Raw genomic sequence first — 19,484 nt, 5'->3', positions numbered from 1 at the left:
TACCTTCCTCAAGATAGTCACCATACCTACCTATTATGGCATTTCCATAGCCATTCCAAGATAATATTGCCATGCAACTTTCCACCGGACCATTTATTATGACACGCTCCATAATTGTCATATTGCTATGCATGATCATCTAGTTCACGTCATATTTGTGGCAAAGCCGGTGTTCATCATTTTTTATACATGTCACTCTTGATTCATTGCACATACCGGTACACTGTTGGAGGCATTCACATAGAGTCATATTTTTGTTCTCGTATCGATGTCGGTGTCAAAACCGGCGGATCTCGGGTAGGGGGTCCCGAACTGTGCGTCTAAGGCGGATGGTAACAGGAGGCAGGGGACACAATGTTTTACCCAGGTTCGGGCCCTCTTGATGGAGGTAAAACCCTACGTCCTGCTCGATTTATTCTTGATGATATGGGTATTACAAGAGTTGATCTACTACGAGATCGGAGAGGCTAAACCCTAGAAGCTAGCCTATGGTATGATCGTATGTTGTCCTACGGACTAAAACCCTCTGGGTTATATAGACACCGGAGGGGGCTAGGGTTACACAAGGTCGGCTACAAAGGAGGAGATATCCATATCCGTACTGCCTAGCTTGCCTTCCACGCCAAGTAGAGTCCCATCCGGACACGGGACGAAGTCTTCAATCTTGTATCTTCATAGTCCAACAGTCCGGCCAAGGGATATAGTCCGGCTGTCCGGAGACCCCCTAATCCAGGACTCCCTCAGTAGCCCCTGAACCAGGCTTCAATGATGATGAGTCCGGCGCGCAGTGTTGTCTTCGGCATTGCAAGGCGAGTTCCTCCTCTGGATACACCACATAAGAGTTTGAATGAAAGGATAGTGTCCGACCCTGCAAAATAAGTTCCACATACCACCGTAGAGAGAAGAATATTTCCACAAATCTAATCTCCTGACACGTTTTGGCAACATGACATCATGCCATGGCTCGGCGATTATTCGAACCGTTTTCCTTTAACCAGCCCCGCACATAACGCGAGGCGGTTTCTCGACACGTCTTGTCAAAGCAGAGATCGTGTCCCTCTTATTACGGGATTCTCATCAATACGGGCGTGGGTAACCCAACCGCGCCATCAATTACGGCGCTTGGGGGATAAGAGATTTTAACCAGGCTAGTGGGGGCGCATAGTTTCGTCCGCCCTTATAAAGGGATAATGTTTTACCTTTTTCTACCCACACCTTCTTCCTCCTTGCTCATCCATTCTCACGCACTCGAGCCCCAACGCCCAAGTCTACATCCTTCTCCTCAACCTTCTCCAAACATGCCCGAAGCGGGAGGCAAGTGGATGGCTTCCTCCGTCACGGAGGGTCACATCAAAAAGCTGTGCATAGCCGGATACTTATCCGCGAATACCGCGTATCGGCTGCCCGCTGCGGGGCAGATCGTCCCCACCCCGGAACCTCACGAGAGGGTAGTCTTCCTCCACCACTTCCTCCGTGGACTGGGGTTTCCCCTCCATCCATTCGTCCGTGGTCTTATGTTCTACTACGGGCTGGACTTTCATGATCTAGCCCCGAACTTTATCCTCAACATTTCGGCGTTCATCGTCGTGTGTGAGGCTTTCCTCCGCATCCGGCCCCACTTTGGCCTGTGGCTGAAGACCTTCAATATCAAGCTGAAGGTGGTGGGAGGCCAGCAAGCGGAATGCGGCGGAGCCATGGTGGGCAAGATGCCCAATGTTACATGGCTTGAGGGCTCCTTCGTGGAGACCATAAAGGGGTGGCAATCGGCCTGGTTCTACATCACTGAGCCGTGTGACGCCAACTGGGCGGCAACCCCCGAGTTTCAATCCGGAATCCCCACGCGGCTCACCTCCTGGAAAGAGAAGGGCCTGTCCTGGGGTGCATCGGTGGAGCTGGACGGACTCCAGAAATGTATCCGAAATATGGCAAGCAAGAAGCTTAAGCTCATCAACATAGTCCAAGTCATGCTCTTCCGCCGGATCCTCCCGTGCCAACAACGGGATTTCAATTTATGGAAGTTCGACCTGGCCCGGCACCAGATTCTCAGCGAGCTCTTTAACATGACACATAAGGACGTCTGGAGGGTGCTGTTCAAGGGCGCCGAGGTCCCTCCCTCTCTCACCGAGGACCGCAGGCTAAGCGCGAAGTGCCCTGCAAATCCGGTAAGTTCTGTACATCTGGTAGGATATTTACTTCCCATTGCTTAACCACGTGCAGGGTCTGAGCTCCCATGCCTTTGACAGGACTGGGTGGAGGCATCGAAGCGGATCAACTGTCCGGCCCCTCTGCCCGAAGACACTGCGGATGCTCTCCAGACGAAGATGCTGACTCCGGCTCCTTACAAGGTGCCGGAGAAGACCAAGAAGGCCAAGGGAACCCGAAAGAGTTCCCGGCGCCAGGTGGTATCGGACTCATCGTCCGATGACTCCTTGGTGCACTCCTCCCACGAATACGAGGAGGAAGATGAAGACGCTCCCCCTCCAGTCGGGGGAGACAAGAAAAGGAAGGCCGCCGCAACTGGGGGGGCCGAAGGGTCCAAGGGAAGGACTCTCCTTCCGGACAGTTCCACCACCGCCGCCGAAGGCGAAGACGAGTGGCTGCTCAGGGCCAAGCCCCTGGCAAAGTCGTAAGTATTTGGATACCAGAGTAACTCATAGCATTCCTTTGTCGCACTGCTTCTCCTAACACCGAATTATGATTATGCAGACCGCCCCGAGCCCGTATCGACGTATCCTCGTCGGACGGCTCCCTGGACTTGTCGGATATGGATAGCGATCCACTTCCGATTGCCACCTCCCCTTGCCCAACAGACAACGCCGAGGTACTGTCTCAAGAGGCACCGGGTCGAGGGAAGACAGTCCCAGAGGCACCTCAAGGCGACCTTCCAGACTCCGGGAGTAGAGGGAGCAAGGCTCCCGAGGGCTCCGAGTTCGGCCCTCAGCCGAACACCGCGACGGAACCTCCAGTGGTTCCGGACTCGGGCAGGCGGCCTCCTTCCAAAAGGGGCAAGACGCCTGTGCCGGTGACCCCTGTCCATCCAGAGGCACCGGACAATCTGCTGGGAGCGCTTCGCAGCGCTTCCATCAACGAAGAGCACCGCACTATTATGAGTGCGGTGATCCAGAAGGTTCAGTCCGCCAAGAGCGGACTGACCGAAGCCTGTGCCAGCCTTCTAACAGGCTTTGAGGTAAGTATTTGAAATATAGGAAAAATATTACCGCATAGACAGTAGCCCCTGATGCTCTGTTTGGTGTTCAAAAAGAAAAGCCGAATAGAGGATCAACTAATATCTGCAGGAGTCTAATATAAGTATGTCTATATGCGTATGCAGGCTTTGCTGCTGACCTCTGCCGCACTGACTGCGGAGGTCGCCATACTGAAGCAGGACCTCAAAGGGTCCAAGAAAGAGCCCGGCCTTGCCAAGAGGCAGCTCGAGGAGAACAAAGGTAAGTAATACCTAGTCTATAGATATATATATAAAGAAAATGCGATTGCAAAATGATAGGATCATCATGAATGTGCCAGGGGTCACGACCGAAGTGGCGACCCTGAAGCAAGCGCTGTCCGAGGCCGAAAACAAAGCGGCCAAGGAGCGCACCGAGCGGGAAAGGCAAGAGGCTCGGGTGGGCGAGGTGCAGCAAGAGCTCCAAGCTCTCGTGACAAAGCATGAGGCGTTGGAGCTTGACTTGAAGACGCGAGAGTCTGAGCTTGCCGTGGCCCTTGAGAGCGCGAAGAATGCCAAGGCTGAAGCCCAAAAGGCCCTCCAGGAGATTGACGCGATGAGGAAGATAGCGGCGGGTAAGGCATTCTATATGCAAAGCAAGCATGTGAAAGTAAATTACTTGTTACTTACCCGAGTCCGGAGCTCTCCAGGAGCATTCGCAGATTTGCCCTGCAGTGTGTTGGATGCCGCAATGTTTTACCAGGCCGAGGAGGGAAGCTCAACAGAGAAGCTGTTCTGGTCTCAGTATACTGGGACCAAACACTCGATGCCTATGAGAGACCAGCTGAAGCAACTGGTCGAGCTACACAAGGCGGCCGAACAGGCCATGAAGGGCTTTATAGTCCGGATGTGGCCTGGCGAGGCCCTTTCCAATAGCTACTTCGGCCTGGTGAAGCGGCTTGTGGATGCCTGCCCTCGGCTCGAAGTCATCAAGCGATCCGTCTGCATCGAAGGTGCACGCTGGGCTTTCGCCCGTGCGAAGGTGCACTGGGCCAAGATGGACGCTGTGAAGCTGGTGAAGGAGGGGCCGCCGCAGGGCAAGGAGCATTGCAAGCCCGAGATGTATTATGAAGGTGTCCTGAAGGGTGCCCGTCTTGTAGCGGACGAGTGTGCCAAAGATGTAATATTTGAGTAAACTTGCTCGTGTGATCCTGTATTATGAAAACTTGTTTCATATGCGCTATGCAACGCTTGTTTGAATTTAAAATATTACCTTCTGTTCGGCTGTTTATCAAATCTGAGAGATGGCTAGTCATCGGCTTCTGCCCCCATGCCACGAGTGCTGGGGTGTTCGGGATAAACCTGAGCACTCTTGTTCCCATTTTTGGGTCCTTCGAGGGAGGTGCTCAGCACAACGAACAAGGCAATCGGACTATAATGCGTTATCACTCTCACTTAGCCATAGAATTCTATAATTTTAAATTTCGGCGAAGCCCCTAGTATTCGGAAGGCCGAATTCGGGGCGCTATATACGCCTTAAGCCGGACAGAGCCGACTCCTTGCTCTAAGCGGCATAAGTCTTTAGGGACTCGAAAACCTCTCGAACAGCGACCAGTCTCTCGCCTTATCATGACAGTCAGTTTTAGCTTTCTCTACTGAGGTGCTTAGCCTAGCAAAACCGGGGCACAATCGCAGTAGTTCTCCCAGTGCTACCTTAGCTGATATAGCGGAATGTAAGGCACCAAAACATGGGAGCCGGGCAAACCCAACTATTGACCCAAGACATGATTCAGAGCTGATGCATATAATGCTATAAGTTCGGGGTGCCGCACTGTCGAAAGTGTTCGGACTTCTCACGCCATAGTATGGGGTATGCTTAAGCCCCTAGCGTATTGGCCGTACCAAAGTGTACGGGCGCTAGATGTCATGAATGAACATATATACATATAAAAAGGAAGAATGCAATAATAGTCTTAATGCTATGCATTGTTTATTCAAAAAGGTGCGTTAAAGCAGAATGATACAAGTACTGCGATAAGCAAAAAGTAGGACTATTTGACATGTCCCTTCCAAGGGAAAGCTGAGGAATAGTATTAAGGCAAGTATTTCACTCTTTATCGTAATCCACCTGGGAGTTCCGTAGTGTGACGTAGCTTTCTGCCTCCTTGGTTGCTGCATCATGTGTTCCGTAATCATGCTGCCGGACAGGGTTTCCAGAGATTAAAGTCCTGAAAGAGAAAAATAACAAAGCGGGAAGCCCCTAGTGCGGTTTAAGCCGCGTCTTAGAGCATGTCGTAGTCGTGCCCCCCTCCCCACCTGTGCCCATGGTATTTTTAATGCGTAATTATGTACGCGTGGCACGGATTTCTCCATTTGGCTGGGACCGGGGTGGGGGCCGTATTGCTATGCGAGCTCGGAACGTGCCAGGCGGTCCTGTTGCCGGTTACTTCGGGCGCGCTTGAAGGTGTTCGGGTCCTTGATCGCCGAACTAGTGGATTGCCTTAAGAGGCTGCTTTGCACTTCCGCTGCGAGGGCCGCAGTGTGCTCCTTTATGCGGAGAGAGCGCTCTATGTTTCCATTGATTGTGATGACCCCCCGAGGTCCTGGCATCTTGAGCTTGAGATATGCATAATGCGGTACCGCATTGAATCTCGCAAATGCGGTTCGCCCGAGCAGTGCATGGTATCCACTGCGGAACGGGACTATATCGAAGATTAACTCTTCACTTCGGAAGTTATCCGGAGATCCGAAGACCACTTCCAGTGTGACTGAGCCTGTGCAATGGGCCTCTACACCTGGTATGACGCCTTTAAAGGTCGTTTTTGTGGGTTTGATCCTTGAGGGGTCTATACCCATTTTGCGCACTGTGTCCTGATAAAGCAGGTTCAGGCTGCTGCCGCCATCCATAAGGACTCGAGTGAGGTGAAATCCGTCAATGATTGGGTCTAGGACTAGTGCGGCGAATCCGCCGTGACGGATACTAGTGGGGTGGTCCCTGCGATCGAAGGTGATCGGACAGGAGGACCATGGGTTGAACTTTGGGGTGACTGGCTCCAACGCGTATACGTCCCTGAGCACACGCTTCCGCTCCCTTTTGGGGATGTGGGTTGTGTATATCATGTTCACCGTCCGCACTTGTGGTGGGAACCTCTTCTGTCCTCCGGTGTTCGGCTGCCGGGGCTCCTCCTTGTCATCGCTATGTGACCCCTTATCTTTATTTTCGGCATTTAACTTGCTGACCTGCTTGAACACCCAACAATCCCTGTTGGTGTAGTTGGCTGGCTTGCCGGGGGTGCCGTGTATTTGACACGAGCAATCGAGTATACGATCCAAACTGGACGGGCCCGGAGAGCTTCTTTTGAATGGCTTTTTCCGCTGACCGGGTTTAGAGCCTTTGAATCCGGCATTGACTGCCGTGTCCTCGGTATTGTCGCTGTTAATGCTGCGCTTTATGTTTGTTGTGACGTGACCTGCCGTTGCCGTCCTTGGTATCCGAAGTACCATGGTTCTTTGATATGTTATTGCTGCGGGCCAACCAGCTGTCCTTTCCCGCACAAAAGCGGGTCATGAGCGTCGTGAGGGCTGCCATAGATATCGGCTTTTCCTGGCCAAGGTGCCGGGCAAGCCATTCGTCGCGGATGTTGTGCTTAAAAGCTGCTAGGGCCTCTGCATCCGGACAGTCGACGATTTGATTTTTCTTTTTTAGGAACCGTGTCTAGAATTGCCTGGCCGATTCCTCTGGCTGCTGGATTATGTGGCTCAAGTTATCGGCATCTGGTGGTCGCACATAAGTGCCCTGGAAGTTGTCGAGGAATGCGGCTTCCAGATCTTCCCAACAGCCAATGGACTCTGCTGGCAAGCTGTTGAGCCAATGCCGAGATGGTCCTTTAAGTTTGAGTGGGAGGTATTTGATGGCGTGTAGGTCATCACCGCGGGCCATGTGGATGTGCAGGAGGAAATCCTCGATCCATACCGCAGGATCTGTTGTGCCATCGTATGATTCTATATTTACGGGTTTGAAACCCTCTGTAATTTGATGATCCATTACTTCGTCTGTGAAGCATAAGGGGTGTGCGGTGCCTCTGTACTGGGCTATATCGCGACGCAGCTCAAATGAGTCTTGCCCGCTGTGTTCGGCCCGGCCGGACTTACTTTTACTGTATCCGGCGTGACGATTATCGTCTCGTATAGTGGGGCGCCCTCGTGATCCGTAGATCGATCTTGCATGTTTTGCTTTGTCCTCCAATACGTTTCACAGGTCTGGCATATTTCCCCATGCCTTTTTATTTGAATGGCGCCGGGGTGCGGGCTGAGCTTTTGGCTGGAATGTTTCTCTGTCGCGGCCACGAGGTGGCCGATCAGCCGCGTCATACGCCAGGGATGTAGGTTTCTGTGCTTCCTCCTCCAGTCGGGGTAGCAACCTGCACTTTGGGTAACTCTTTGAGGGGCGTTCGAATTTATACTCCTCGGCCGCCAGGACTTTATTCCATCTGTCAGCTAGCAGATTTTGATCAGCTTGAAGTTGCTGCTGCTTTTTCTTAAGGCTATTTGCCGTGGCTATAAGCCGGCGCTTGAAGCGCTCTTGTTTGACGAGATCCTCTGGCACGACGAATTCGTCATCGTTGAGGCTTGCCTCATCTTCGGAGGGAGGCATGTAATTATCATCTTCCACCTCTCCATCTGCCGCTCTCACAGGAGGGCTGGCTTCTCCATCCTCCTGCCTTAAATCTTGCTGGAGGGGACTGTTGCCGTCTTCGGCACTGTCTGGAGTGCTATTATCTCCTGTGTCGGTATCACCACTTTTGCCTTGGCGGGACTTAGAGCGGCGGCGCTGACGCCGACGCTTGGGTTGCTTCTTGGAGGGGTCATCCTCCATTGTCTCGTCGCCATTGCCTTCTTTGGGCGTGTCCACCATGTATATATCGTATGATGAGGTGGTTGTCCAGTGCCCTGTGTGCAGTGGTTCCTCTTCGTCTCCCGCATCGTCGTCCATATACCGTCGATGTCTTCGGAGTCGAAATGAGCATGTCGGTTAAGTCGTCGACAGTGGCTACTAAGTGGGTGGTGGGTGGGCGGCGAATTTCTTCGTCATCCACATCCTAATCCTGCCAGACATAGTTCGGCCAGGATCCTCCTGACAAGGAGAGAGACCTTAATGAGTTCAGTATATCGCCGAAGGACGAGTGCTAAAAAATATCCGCGGAGGTAAACTCCATAATCGGCGCCCAATCGGATTTGATAGGAACGGGCGTAGACGATTCGGAGTCCATGGCCGGAGAAGGATCCGATAGTTTAGTAACACAGCTCTCGTGAAGGGTAAGGTCGATATTCGGCTCGATCGCCGCTGAGGATACGGCCTCCGTGGTGGGGTCTATCCACCCGTCCATGGGATGCGCAACTGGCTCCGAATTAAGGGTCGAAGCGGCTGCCGGTGCGATTTCTTGAACACTGTCCGATGGCAGAGCTAAATCGCACTCATCATGACCGCGTGGCGCACAAGGCAGGGGCTCGAATCCGTCGAAGATCAAGTCTCCGCGGATATCGGCCGTGTAGTTTAACCTTCCAAACCTGACCTGGTGGCCAGGGGTGTAATTTTCGATCTGCTCCAGATGGCCAAGCGAGTTGGCCCGCAGTGCGAAGCCGCCGAACACAAAGATCTGTCGGGGGAGAAAAGTCTCACCCTGGACTGCATCGCTATCGATAGTAGGAGCCATCAAGCCTAACGGCGACGACACAGAGGAACTCTCAATGAAAGCACCAATGTCGGTGTCAAAACCGACGGATCTCGGGTAGGGGGTCCCGAACTGTGCGTCTAAGGCGGATGGTAACAGGAGGCAGGGGATACAATGTTTTACCCAGGTTCGGGCCCTCTTGATGGAGGTAAAACCCTTCGTCCTGCTCGATTTATTCTTGATGATATGGGTATTACAAGAGTTGATCTACCACGAGATCGGAGAGGATAAACCCTAGAAGCTAGCCTATGGTATGATTGTATGTTGTCCTATGGACTAAAACCCTCCGGTTTATATAGACACCGGAGGGGGCTAGGGTTACACAAGGTCGGTTACAAATGAGGAGATATCCATATCCGTACTGCCTAGCTTGCCTTCCACGCCAAGTAGAGTCCCATCCGGACACGGGACAAAGTCTTCAATCTTGTATCTTCATAGTCCAACAGTCCGACCAAGGGATATAGTCCGGCTGTCCGGAGACCCCCATAATCCAGGACTCCCTCAATCGAGTTGTAATTTTTGAGTTGTAAGTAAATAAAAGTGTGATGATCTTCATTATTAGAGCATTTTCCCATGTGAGGGAATAAAAAAAGAGAAGGCCAACAAAATGAGAGAAAAGAGAGAAGGGGCAATGTTACTATCCTTTTGCCACACTTGTGCTTCAAAGTAGCACCATGATCTTCATGATAGAGACTCTCCTATGTTGTCACTTTCATATACTAGTGGGAATTTTTCATTATAGAACTTGGCTTGTATATCCCAATGATGGGCTTTCTCAAAATTCCCCAGGTCTTCATGAGCAAGAAAGTTGGATGCACACCCACTTAGTTTTCTTTTTGAGCTTTCATAAACTTATAGCTCTAGTGCATCCGTTGCATGGCAATCCCTACTCACTCACATTGATATCTATTGATAGGCATCTCCATAGCCCGTTGATACGCCTAGTTGATGTGAGACTATCTCCTTCTTTTTTGTCTTCTCCACAACCACCTTTTATTTCTCCTATAGTGCTATGTCCATGGCTCACGCTCATGTATTGAGTGAAAGTTGAAAAAAATTGAGAACATCAAAAGTATGAAACAATTGGTTGGCTTGTCATCGGGGTTGTGCATGATTTGAATATTTTGTTGGATGAAGATGGAGCATAGCGAGACTATATGATTTTGTAGGGATAAGCTTTCTTTGGCCATGTTATTTTGAGAAGACATAATTATTTTGTTAATATGCTTGAAGTATTATTGTTTTTATGTCAATATTAAACTTTTGTTTTGAATCATACGGATCTGAACATTCATGCCATAGTAAAGAGAATTACATGGATAAATATGTTAGGTAGCATTCCACATCAAAAATTTTGTTTTTATCATTTACCTACTCGAGGACGAGCAGGAATTAAGCTTGGGGATGCCTGATACGTATCCAACATGTCTATAATTTTTTATTGTTCCATGCTATTATATTATCTGTTTTGGATGTTTTATATGCATTAATATGCTATTTTACATTAATTTTGGAACTAACCTATTAACCTAGAGCCCAGTGCTAGTTCCTGTTTTTTCCTTGTTTTAGAGTTTCGCAGAAAAGGAATACCAAACAGAGTCCAAATGGAATGAAACTTTCACGATGATTTTTCTTGAACCAGAAGACATCCAGAGGGCTTGGAGTGCACGTCAGGAAAGCCACGAGGTGGCCACAAGGTCGGAGGACGCGCCCCCACCCTTGTGGGCCCCTCGTGACTCCACCGACCAATTTCTTCCACCTATATATTCTCAAATATCCCAAAACCTTTCAGGGGAGCCACGAAACCACTTTTGCATCGCCGCAACCTTCTGTACCCGTGAGATCCCATCTAGGGGCATTTTCCGGCGCCCTGCCGAAGGGGGATTCGTTCACGGAGGGCTTCTACATGAACACCATTGCCTCTCCGATAAAGCGTGAGTAGTTTACCACAGACCTATGGGTCCATAGCTAGTAGCTAGATGGCTTCTTCTCTCTCTTTTATTCTCAATACCATGTTCTCCTCGATGTTCTTGGAGATCTATTCGATGTAATACTTTTTTGCGGTGTGTTTGCCGAGATCCGCTGAATTGTGGATTTATGATCAGCTTATCTATGAATATTATTTGAATCTCCTTTGAATTCTTATATGCATGATTTGATATCTTTGCAAGTCTCTTCGAACTGTCGGTTTGGTTTGGCCAACTAGATTGGTTTTTCTTGCAATAGGAGAAGTGCTTAGCTTTGGGTTCAATCTTGCGGTGCTCGATCCTAGTGACAGAAGGGGAACCGACACGTATTGTATTGTTGCCATCGAGGATAACAAGATGGAGTTTTCATCATATTGCTTGAATTTATCCCATTCCATCATGCCATCTTACTTAATGCGTTAATCTGTTCTATGAACTTAATTTAAAACTATAAAAAAGCTAGCCAACTCACCTCCACAAGGCTCTCTCGATTGGGGCCTCGTTGGCCGTTCGATCTGCCCCTCCAACTAAGTTGCACCGTTGGATCTTCACTTGCAGTTAAATCATTTTTCACCTCACAGTCATTTTAGTGCCCAATGACAAGTGGGCTGGTTTCACACTTGCAGTGGCTGGGTCAGCAGCAGGTCATTTTCGGTCGGGTGAGCCCTTTCCTCGCGCGCCCCGCGTCGCGTGTCCCGTGGCTTGCCTGGGGGGAGGGGGGGGCTGGGGCTGGAGCGAGGAGCCCATTGGGCACGACCGCACCAACCCTAGCTCCCGATCCAAAGCCACGCACTCCTCCCTCCCCCTCTCACAGCCGCCACACCCCATTCCTCTCTTCCTCCTCCCTCCTTCCCAGATCCCTGCCACCGCCACACCGAGTCGGCCGATGGTGAGGTGAAAGAGGAGGGTAGGCGACCCGTCGCGATGGGATGAGGCTACAGGGAAGAGGGTCATGTCGCGTGGTGGCCCAGATGCGGCCGCCCCATGGCTGGCCTCGACGAGCACGGCCTCGATCCGGCCTCAGCCGGAGGACCTCGAGCCGAGGAGTGCGGCCTCGATCGGGACTCGGCATCTGGGGCGACGACGGAGGAGGAGGGGAAAGCAGGGGAGCAGCAGCCAGCATCTGGGGCGGCGGCGGCTGGACTCTTCTCCTGTCTCGCCTCGGCCGCCTCCTCTCCTCCCCGCGTCGTCGGCCCCTCCCTCCTCCTCCCTCCTTCGTCCTCACAGCCGACCATCTCCGTCACTTGGGCCCCATGGCAACGACAGGGTCTTCCGGTCGGAATTTAGACGAGGAAAAGGTGAAATCGAGCGTCTCGATGGTGCCATGACTGATACACGGCGACGGCTAGCGTCTATGAGCGCCACACATGGTGCAGCAGGCTCGGCGGGCAGCGGGCGCGGCAGGCTCGGCAGGCAGCGGGCGCAGCGGTCAAGGCCAGGGGTGCGGATTGGGGGAGATGCGCACACGAGGAGCGACGGCGACCGCTTCTGCTGCCAACACCGAAGTGAGCTTCACCCAATCTCTTTCTTACTCTATCCGTGCGGCCTCCTCCCCTTGGCCCCTGATTCATCGATGAGGCATGCCATGGTTGTGTGTTCGCAAACCCTTCCCTTTTATCCTCTTCTCAGGAAACGAGGCATGAGGAGACGATGCTCTTCTGCAGCCTCATAGTTTCTCTTTGATTTTAGCTATATGTAGCCACTTTTCTTGATTAAGTTCAGAAAATGGCAATGGGTGGTTGAATAGTTCAAGTTGGTTCATATGCTTTGTGTAAAATTGTTTTCATAGATCATGTTATGCACTTAGAATGCATCCAATCATTTTTTACTTCGCAAGATGATGTTGCGAGCGTACATTTAGACTGGACAGAGATAGCAATATACCAAGAGTTCTAAGAATTGGATTCATAAAAGCAGGGATGTTATTGATTCATCTAAGCTGCTCTATCTAATTGTATTTTATTAAGACCCTGCCATTTTAAATATAGCTTTTACATTCCTATTTGGTAAATAAGTGCTAACAGAAAGACGGAAACACACTTTTTAAAATGTTTTGTGCTAGGTAAATGATGCTGCACAACAAAATACGATTGCCTTTGTGTCTTACATAACTCATTTGTGTGTATTCAGGCCATACTGCCAGTACATTCCAAGTGGAATGGAGTACCCAGTTTTGTCCAGAAAGTTGTGGCCTTCCGGTGGTTCTTTTGCAATGAGGGTCTCAATGCTAACCATATTGCATTTCCATTTTCAGGGTGTCCTTTTACTGGGTACCCACCCTCCAGTGCATATATTTGCATGATGATGTAATGTCAGACCAACTTTCTGGTTTAAGTCCATTGTTTGGCGCCAACGTGCATTTGGTGTTGATTGCTGGCTGGCCGACTGCGGTGTGCTACCGGTGATGAGATCCAGGAGGAGGTGGCGGCGAACAGGGAGTCGACGTAGGGATGAACTTCCGATTAAGATGCAGAGCTGCTGTTTTTATCATGTTGTTCTTATCCTGCTCACTGTGATATTTGTGGAAAATATTTGCACTGTGGTTTGGTTAAGATATAGAGCTACTATTTTTGTTCTGCATTACCTCGTGGGTCTTATTATATGGATTAAGTACAAGGCATCTGTGGTTCAAAAGTTTTTAGTAACTTTTGTTTATCTTTACTGTCTGGTGTCGAATTGACCGATTAGTCGGTTGAGTTGATTGTAAATGATTGCCCAATGTGGTTATCTGAAGATTGTAGTTTACCATATATGCTTACTACAAAATGCTTATTTCGCTTCACATGTAAGGCTGTAACAGGATGCATTTCTCTCACCAGGACCTTTTTGCTTGCATTCTCGTGTCTTTTGGCAAGGAGAAAATTATCATTTGGAGGGGAAAAGACAGATGAAAACATGCAAGATAGTATATGCAATTGACATACCCTTCAGTTCTTGAATCAGAGTTCAGTGGTGAAGAACACTACAATTTTTTGGTTGATGGATTGGTCTGAATATATTGTAAGGGATTTTGCATGAAGTGGTTATTCAAAGAATGGACCCGATTTTATGGTGAGTCTCTCCTGTAGGATTCTACTAATGTTTATTTGGCTTGAAGAATGTTACATGACGTTTTTCTCTTCCCCTTGTGTATGACTTTTTCCTTACATTCCCGTATGTTTTGACAAAGAGCAAATATTATTTGCAGTGAAAAATACTATGATTAAAGCATACACGGTAGTAGCCTGAAATATTATTTGTTGCCTTAGTTATAATGATCTATATGAGGAATTTCATCCTGATATGTATGCGTACATTTCTTTTGTTATAGATTTTACTGAATGGATATGGTATAACCTCCATGATATTTGAGTGGTCCAGAATCAAGACGCCCCGAGAATTTTACCCTTCGATGAACAATGCAAGGTTTCTTTTGCCCTAAATTTGAATCCCAAAGGAATTCAGCAGGAATTTAAAATTCTTAGTTGATGATTCATTTCAGTGTTCAATACAATGAGGCTAGATTATTTTCATAAAATGCCTGCTAAAATCATCCTTCGGTCATTTTTTACTACTCTTGTTTGGTTGTTTAATGCTGAGTAATCAAATATATTCCATGAAGTGCTTCTTGGTATTTTACAACCGTTTACTCTGAATTCTGGTCTTCATGCCTTCAGACAATTTTCAGGTTGCTTTTCCACGATTTCAAATAACTTATACTGCGCTCTCGGAAAAATGATAATACTACAAGATTGTTTTTAATAATGCCAGTACTGCTCCATAAAATAAACATAGAACTACAAAGCTCATGTTCACTCCTGCAAAAAAAATTCGTAACAGTTAATTCTGCTGTAGTTGTAGATGTACATCCTTTATTCTCGCAACAGTTAATTCTAAGGCCATTCATATTGTTGTAGATTTTGCCTATTCTCTGAGATGGATGATGATGAGCGGTGCAACCGAAAATTCAGAGCTGGGCTTTACACACTTCAGTGATTAAGTGAAGTTCCAGTTTTTCTTCTGTACCCTATTACTGCTCTCTTGTACAGAGAGCAGTGAGTTTATATTAGCTAAATGTTAGATTGGAATGCAGGAGTAGCATGACAACACCAAGGTAGAGACCTGAAGAGAAGCAAGGGGATGGACCAAGGAAACTAGAACTGTGTTGTCGTGATGTGGGTCGTGTCGTCTTCGTCTATCTCCATGGAGGCATATATACATAGGTTAGGTATAGGAAAGGAGACCGTCTCCATGGAACTCTGACTGATGTGTAATGTCCTCATAGGACTGGACCGTTTACAGAGGGAGTACTTGAAAATAGATTCTTTATATATTGTTTGGTTCCATCAGCCACATAACCTAAATTAGCAATTAGGTATCTAAACAGTGTAGTGTAACCATTGTGCTTGCTGCAGTTTTACTTTAGTGTTGAAATGTTTTTGTTGGCTTGTTCTGTACTACGAAATATTTTTGTTTTCCCAGCCATTGTTTTCTAAATCCTATCAACATATTACCTGATATGGCCTTTGAAGTTTCTGTTTTATAACGAGCTTTGCACCAGTCAACTTGAGTATGGTATGGTTTATTCTTTTCTGTTGCGGCTATTCGAGAGAAATTTAGAGCTCCACAACCTTCTGAAGACTTAGCAGAGATGCATCACATGATCTTTTTCTCTTGACATTTATGGGTATTGAACCCATAGATCAGCTTATCAATGGAACTCTTATCGGGTTGAGAAGGTGTCACAAAAACTAAAGAGCAGTTTTAACATGGTCCCTGATTAACTCTTACCTTCTTACCTATTATGTGAAGGGGGTAAGAGGGACCTTGTTAAAATTAGCGAAAACTCAAAAACAGGGCGATTATCTAAGGAAAGAAGCTAAGAAGCATCAGGAAGGACTTTTAGGATGGTACCGCGGTCAAATGCATCCTAGGATAGGTACTTTAAGAATTATGGTGTGTTCTTCTTTTTTGTTTACCTTAGCCACATAGGTTAGCCTCAATTTATTATTATCATTATGTTTAGAGTAGATGCTTTCATCAGAACTGATATCGCACCGACCTATGACACCATCGATTCTCAATCAAAACAATGTCAGCTTATAAATAACCATTGGAATAACTGCAGAAGTTTACTTCCATATGAGTGCATCCCTAAATAGAAAGGATCGCATCACAAGATCTATAATGCCTAGAAAACGAGACAAAAGGGGTGGGAATCGCCACAAAAAAGAGGGGAGATGCAAGATCAAGATAAATGGAAAGTAAATCCATGCATGCAGACAAATCCGAAATCAAAAGAGGTAAGAAATCACACCGGTCGGCGGTTGAGGAAACGAAAGGAAGGGGATAAACAGTCTCCGCTGGATCCGCCCCTGCCGCTTCATATTCAGCTCCTCACGGGCCACAGGCATCGCTCTACGTGGGCTGGGCTAAATAACATATGGGCTATCCTAATACCTCCTGATCCCTATATCTCCGTATATGCACAACAAATACATGTTTTTTTCTTAGGTTTCTTATCTTTTTCCCTCTTTTTTTGTAGGAAAAAGATGCACGGCCAGGTTTCTCATCATGATAACCATGTTTTCAAACTTGCTAAAAAAATACAACCATGCCAACTTTACTCTCTCATCATAGTGGCCATATTCATATTATGCAAAGTTTCCCATTTCCCAGACTATTATTTAACAAAATAATAAACATGTTTAAAAAATAGCATGATTTAGTTGAAGGTTCTTGCAGCATGAAACTATTTTCATCGACAACATGTCTTCAGCAGGTCTCTGTGCCATTTGGCGCAGCGGGTCAACTAGTACTCTAGATGCAGGTTGGAGTCGGTCGATGTGTGGAGTAATAGTAGTAGATGCAGGCAGGAGTCGGTCTACTTGATACGAATGTGATGCCTATATTCATGATCATTGCCTTAGATATCGTCATAACCTTGCGTTTTTCTCTCAATTGCTTGGCGGTAATTTGTTCATCCACCGTAATATTTTCTATCTTGAGAGAAGCCTCTAGTGAAACATATGGACCCCGAGTCTACTTTCCATCATATAAGTTTCCAATCTACAATTTTAGTTTCCTATTTACTTTCTTTGCAATCTTTTACTTTCCGTTCCATAAACAAAATACCAAAAATATTACTTTACCATTTATCCATCTATATCAGATCTCACTTTGCAAATAACCGTGAAGGATTGACAACCTCTTTATCACGTTGGGTCCAAGTTGGTGTTTGTTTGTGCAGGTATTTGGTGGCTTGTGCATTGTCTCCTACTGGATTGATACCTTGGTTCTAAAAAGGTGAGGGAAATACTTACTCTACTTTGCTGCATCACCCTTTCCTCTTCAAGGGAAAAACCAACGCAAACTCAAGAGGTAGCAGGGCATGCGGCGCAGCGCCCCGCACCTGGCCGAGACGCCTAGCCTCAGGGCAGTGCTCCTAAGGCCTCAGCCATCCCTCCGATCAGCGGAACTCCCAAGGATGGCACTCTTAAGGCCACGATTGCCCATCAGATGACCAAACTCGTGAGGTTCCCCAGCCTCGGGAGGCACGGGACCCCGCCAACGCTTCCACCCTCGTTGAGCACCCGGTGTACTTCGTCAGCACGGTGCTGCGTGATTGATACGTCTCCAACGTATCTATAATTTATGAAGTATTCATGCTATTATATTATCAACCTTGGATGTTTTATATGCATTTATATGATTTTTGGGACTAACCTATTAACCTAGAGCCTAGTGCCAGTTTTTGTTTTTTCCTTGTTTTTGAGTTTTACAAAAAGGAATATCAAACGGAGTCCAATTGACGTGCCAATTTTTGATGATTTTTATGGACCAAAAGAAGACCCCGGAGTAAAATAGTTGGGCCAGAAGAGTCCCGGGGCGTCGACGAGGGTGGGGGGTGCACCCACCCCCCCAGGCGCGTGGGCCTGCCTCGTGGACAACTCGGGCATCTCCTTGGCGCGTCATGAAGGCCAAGGACCAGAGGGAGACCTCTCCCCATCCAGGGGGGAAGCCATGGAGGAGGAAGCACAAGGGGGGAACCTCTCCTCCTCTCTCTTGGAGGCACCGGAGTGCCATCGAGAGGGGAATCATCGCCGCGGTGATTGTCTTCATCAACATCACCATCATCATCTTTTTTACGCGGTCCACTCTCCCACACCCCGCTGTAATCCCTACTTGAACATGGTGCTCTATACCACATATTATGATCCAATGATGTGTTGCCATCCTATGATGTTTTGAGTAGATATCCTTTGTCTTTGGGTTGATTGATCATCTAGATTGGTATGAGCTGTATGTTTTACTTTGGTGCTGTCCTATGGTGCCCTCCGTGTCGCGCAAGCGTGAGGGATTCCCGCTGTAGGGTGTTGCAATACGTTCGTGATTCGCTTATAGTGGGTTGGTGAGTGACTGAAACACAAACCCGAGTAAGGGGGTTGTTGCGTATGGGAATAAAGAGGACTTGATGCTTTAATGCTATGGTTGGGTTTTACCTTAATGATCTTTAGTAGTTGCGGATGCTTGCTAGAGTTCCAATCATAAGTGCATATGATCCAAGTAGAGAAAGTATGTTAGCTTATGCCTCTCCTTCATATGAAATTACAATAGTGATTACCGGTCTTGTTAACAATTGCCTAGGATAATTCCGCACACCGATCCACCATTATTCCACACTCGCTATTTATAATACTTAGTAATATATTCTAACTTTATGATAACAGCACCTAATTTCATATTTTAGCTCTCCGATATCATACAAAATTATCCATTTCATACCCACAACATAGTTTTATTTCTCGTTTCTAGTTGGAAGCAAACGTTCGGTGTATGTAGAGTCATATCAGTGGCAGACACAACTTGAGAGAATATTGATCTTACCTTTAGCTCCTTGTGGGTTCGACACTCCATACTTATCACTTCCACCTTTGGAAATTGCTACGACGATTCCCTGCACTTGGGGATTATCAAGCTCTTTTCTGGCGCCGTTGCCGGGGAGCAATAGCGTGGGGTTGATATTATCGTGTGTGCTTGTTTGCTTTCTTCACTAAGTAGATTTTCTTTTTTCTTTTTTTGTTTCTGTTTAGTTGTGGGTGAAACATACAAAAAATTTAATAGAATGAAAATACAATTTTTTTTACTTGCCTCTCATGTCTAAAAAGTTTTTCAAAAAGAGAAGTGATTGGAAAGTTATGCATTGAAGAAGTGAGGGTCGACCTTGAGCACTCGTGTTCATGCTCACGGAAACAATGTAGAATTTTTCATGGAAGTTTCTCTGTAAATAATTGTCCCCTTATATATATCCATTGTATTATAAAAATAATGTGCCAAGCTTTGGTTTTAGAATGATTAGATTGCTTGTTTACTATGTGCAGAACAAAAACAGAAACTTTGGCTGTAGCGCGTGATTTTACATTTTTACTGGAAAGTCAAATGGGTCTGAAACGTTTTGCACATTACTTCTGTATAAATTGTTCAAATTGTCAAATTTATTTCATAATTTTTGGAGTTACAGAAGTTTACTAAACCTCCAGATTACTACAGACTATCCTTTTTTAGACAGATTCTGTTTTCTATGTGTTGTTTGCTTATTTTGATGAATCTATGAGTAGTATCGGAGGGTATGAACCATGGATG

At 47.4% G+C, this 19,484-nt stretch overlaps 1 long non-coding RNA gene across 6 annotated transcripts; it reads left to right on the top strand.

Annotated features, from left to right (window-relative positions):
* Positions 1–11,555: 11,555 nt before the first annotated feature.
* On the top strand, positions 11,556–15,377 carry LOC123102725 (uncharacterized). 6 transcript variants are annotated; one of them, XR_006449238.1, is made up of 5 exons: positions 11,558–12,367; positions 13,117–13,306; positions 13,682–13,913; positions 14,173–14,267; positions 14,759–15,377. It is a non-coding gene; the product is annotated as an uncharacterized lncRNA (long non-coding RNA). The 6 variants fall into 6 exon arrangements; XR_006449235.1 differs by having other exon boundaries at positions 11,556–12,367; positions 12,993–13,913; XR_006449234.1 differs by having other exon boundaries at positions 13,117–13,913.
* Positions 15,378–19,484: the final 4,107 nt, after the last annotated feature.

This window comes from Triticum aestivum, chromosome 5A (assembly GCF_018294505.1).
Source record: "Triticum aestivum cultivar Chinese Spring chromosome 5A, IWGSC CS RefSeq v2.1, whole genome shotgun sequence".
In the NCBI taxonomy this organism is placed as follows: domain Eukaryota; kingdom Viridiplantae; phylum Streptophyta; class Magnoliopsida; order Poales; family Poaceae; genus Triticum; species Triticum aestivum.
The sequence above is the reverse complement of the archived record's forward strand: the minus strand, read 5'-3'. Positions and strand labels throughout refer to the sequence as shown.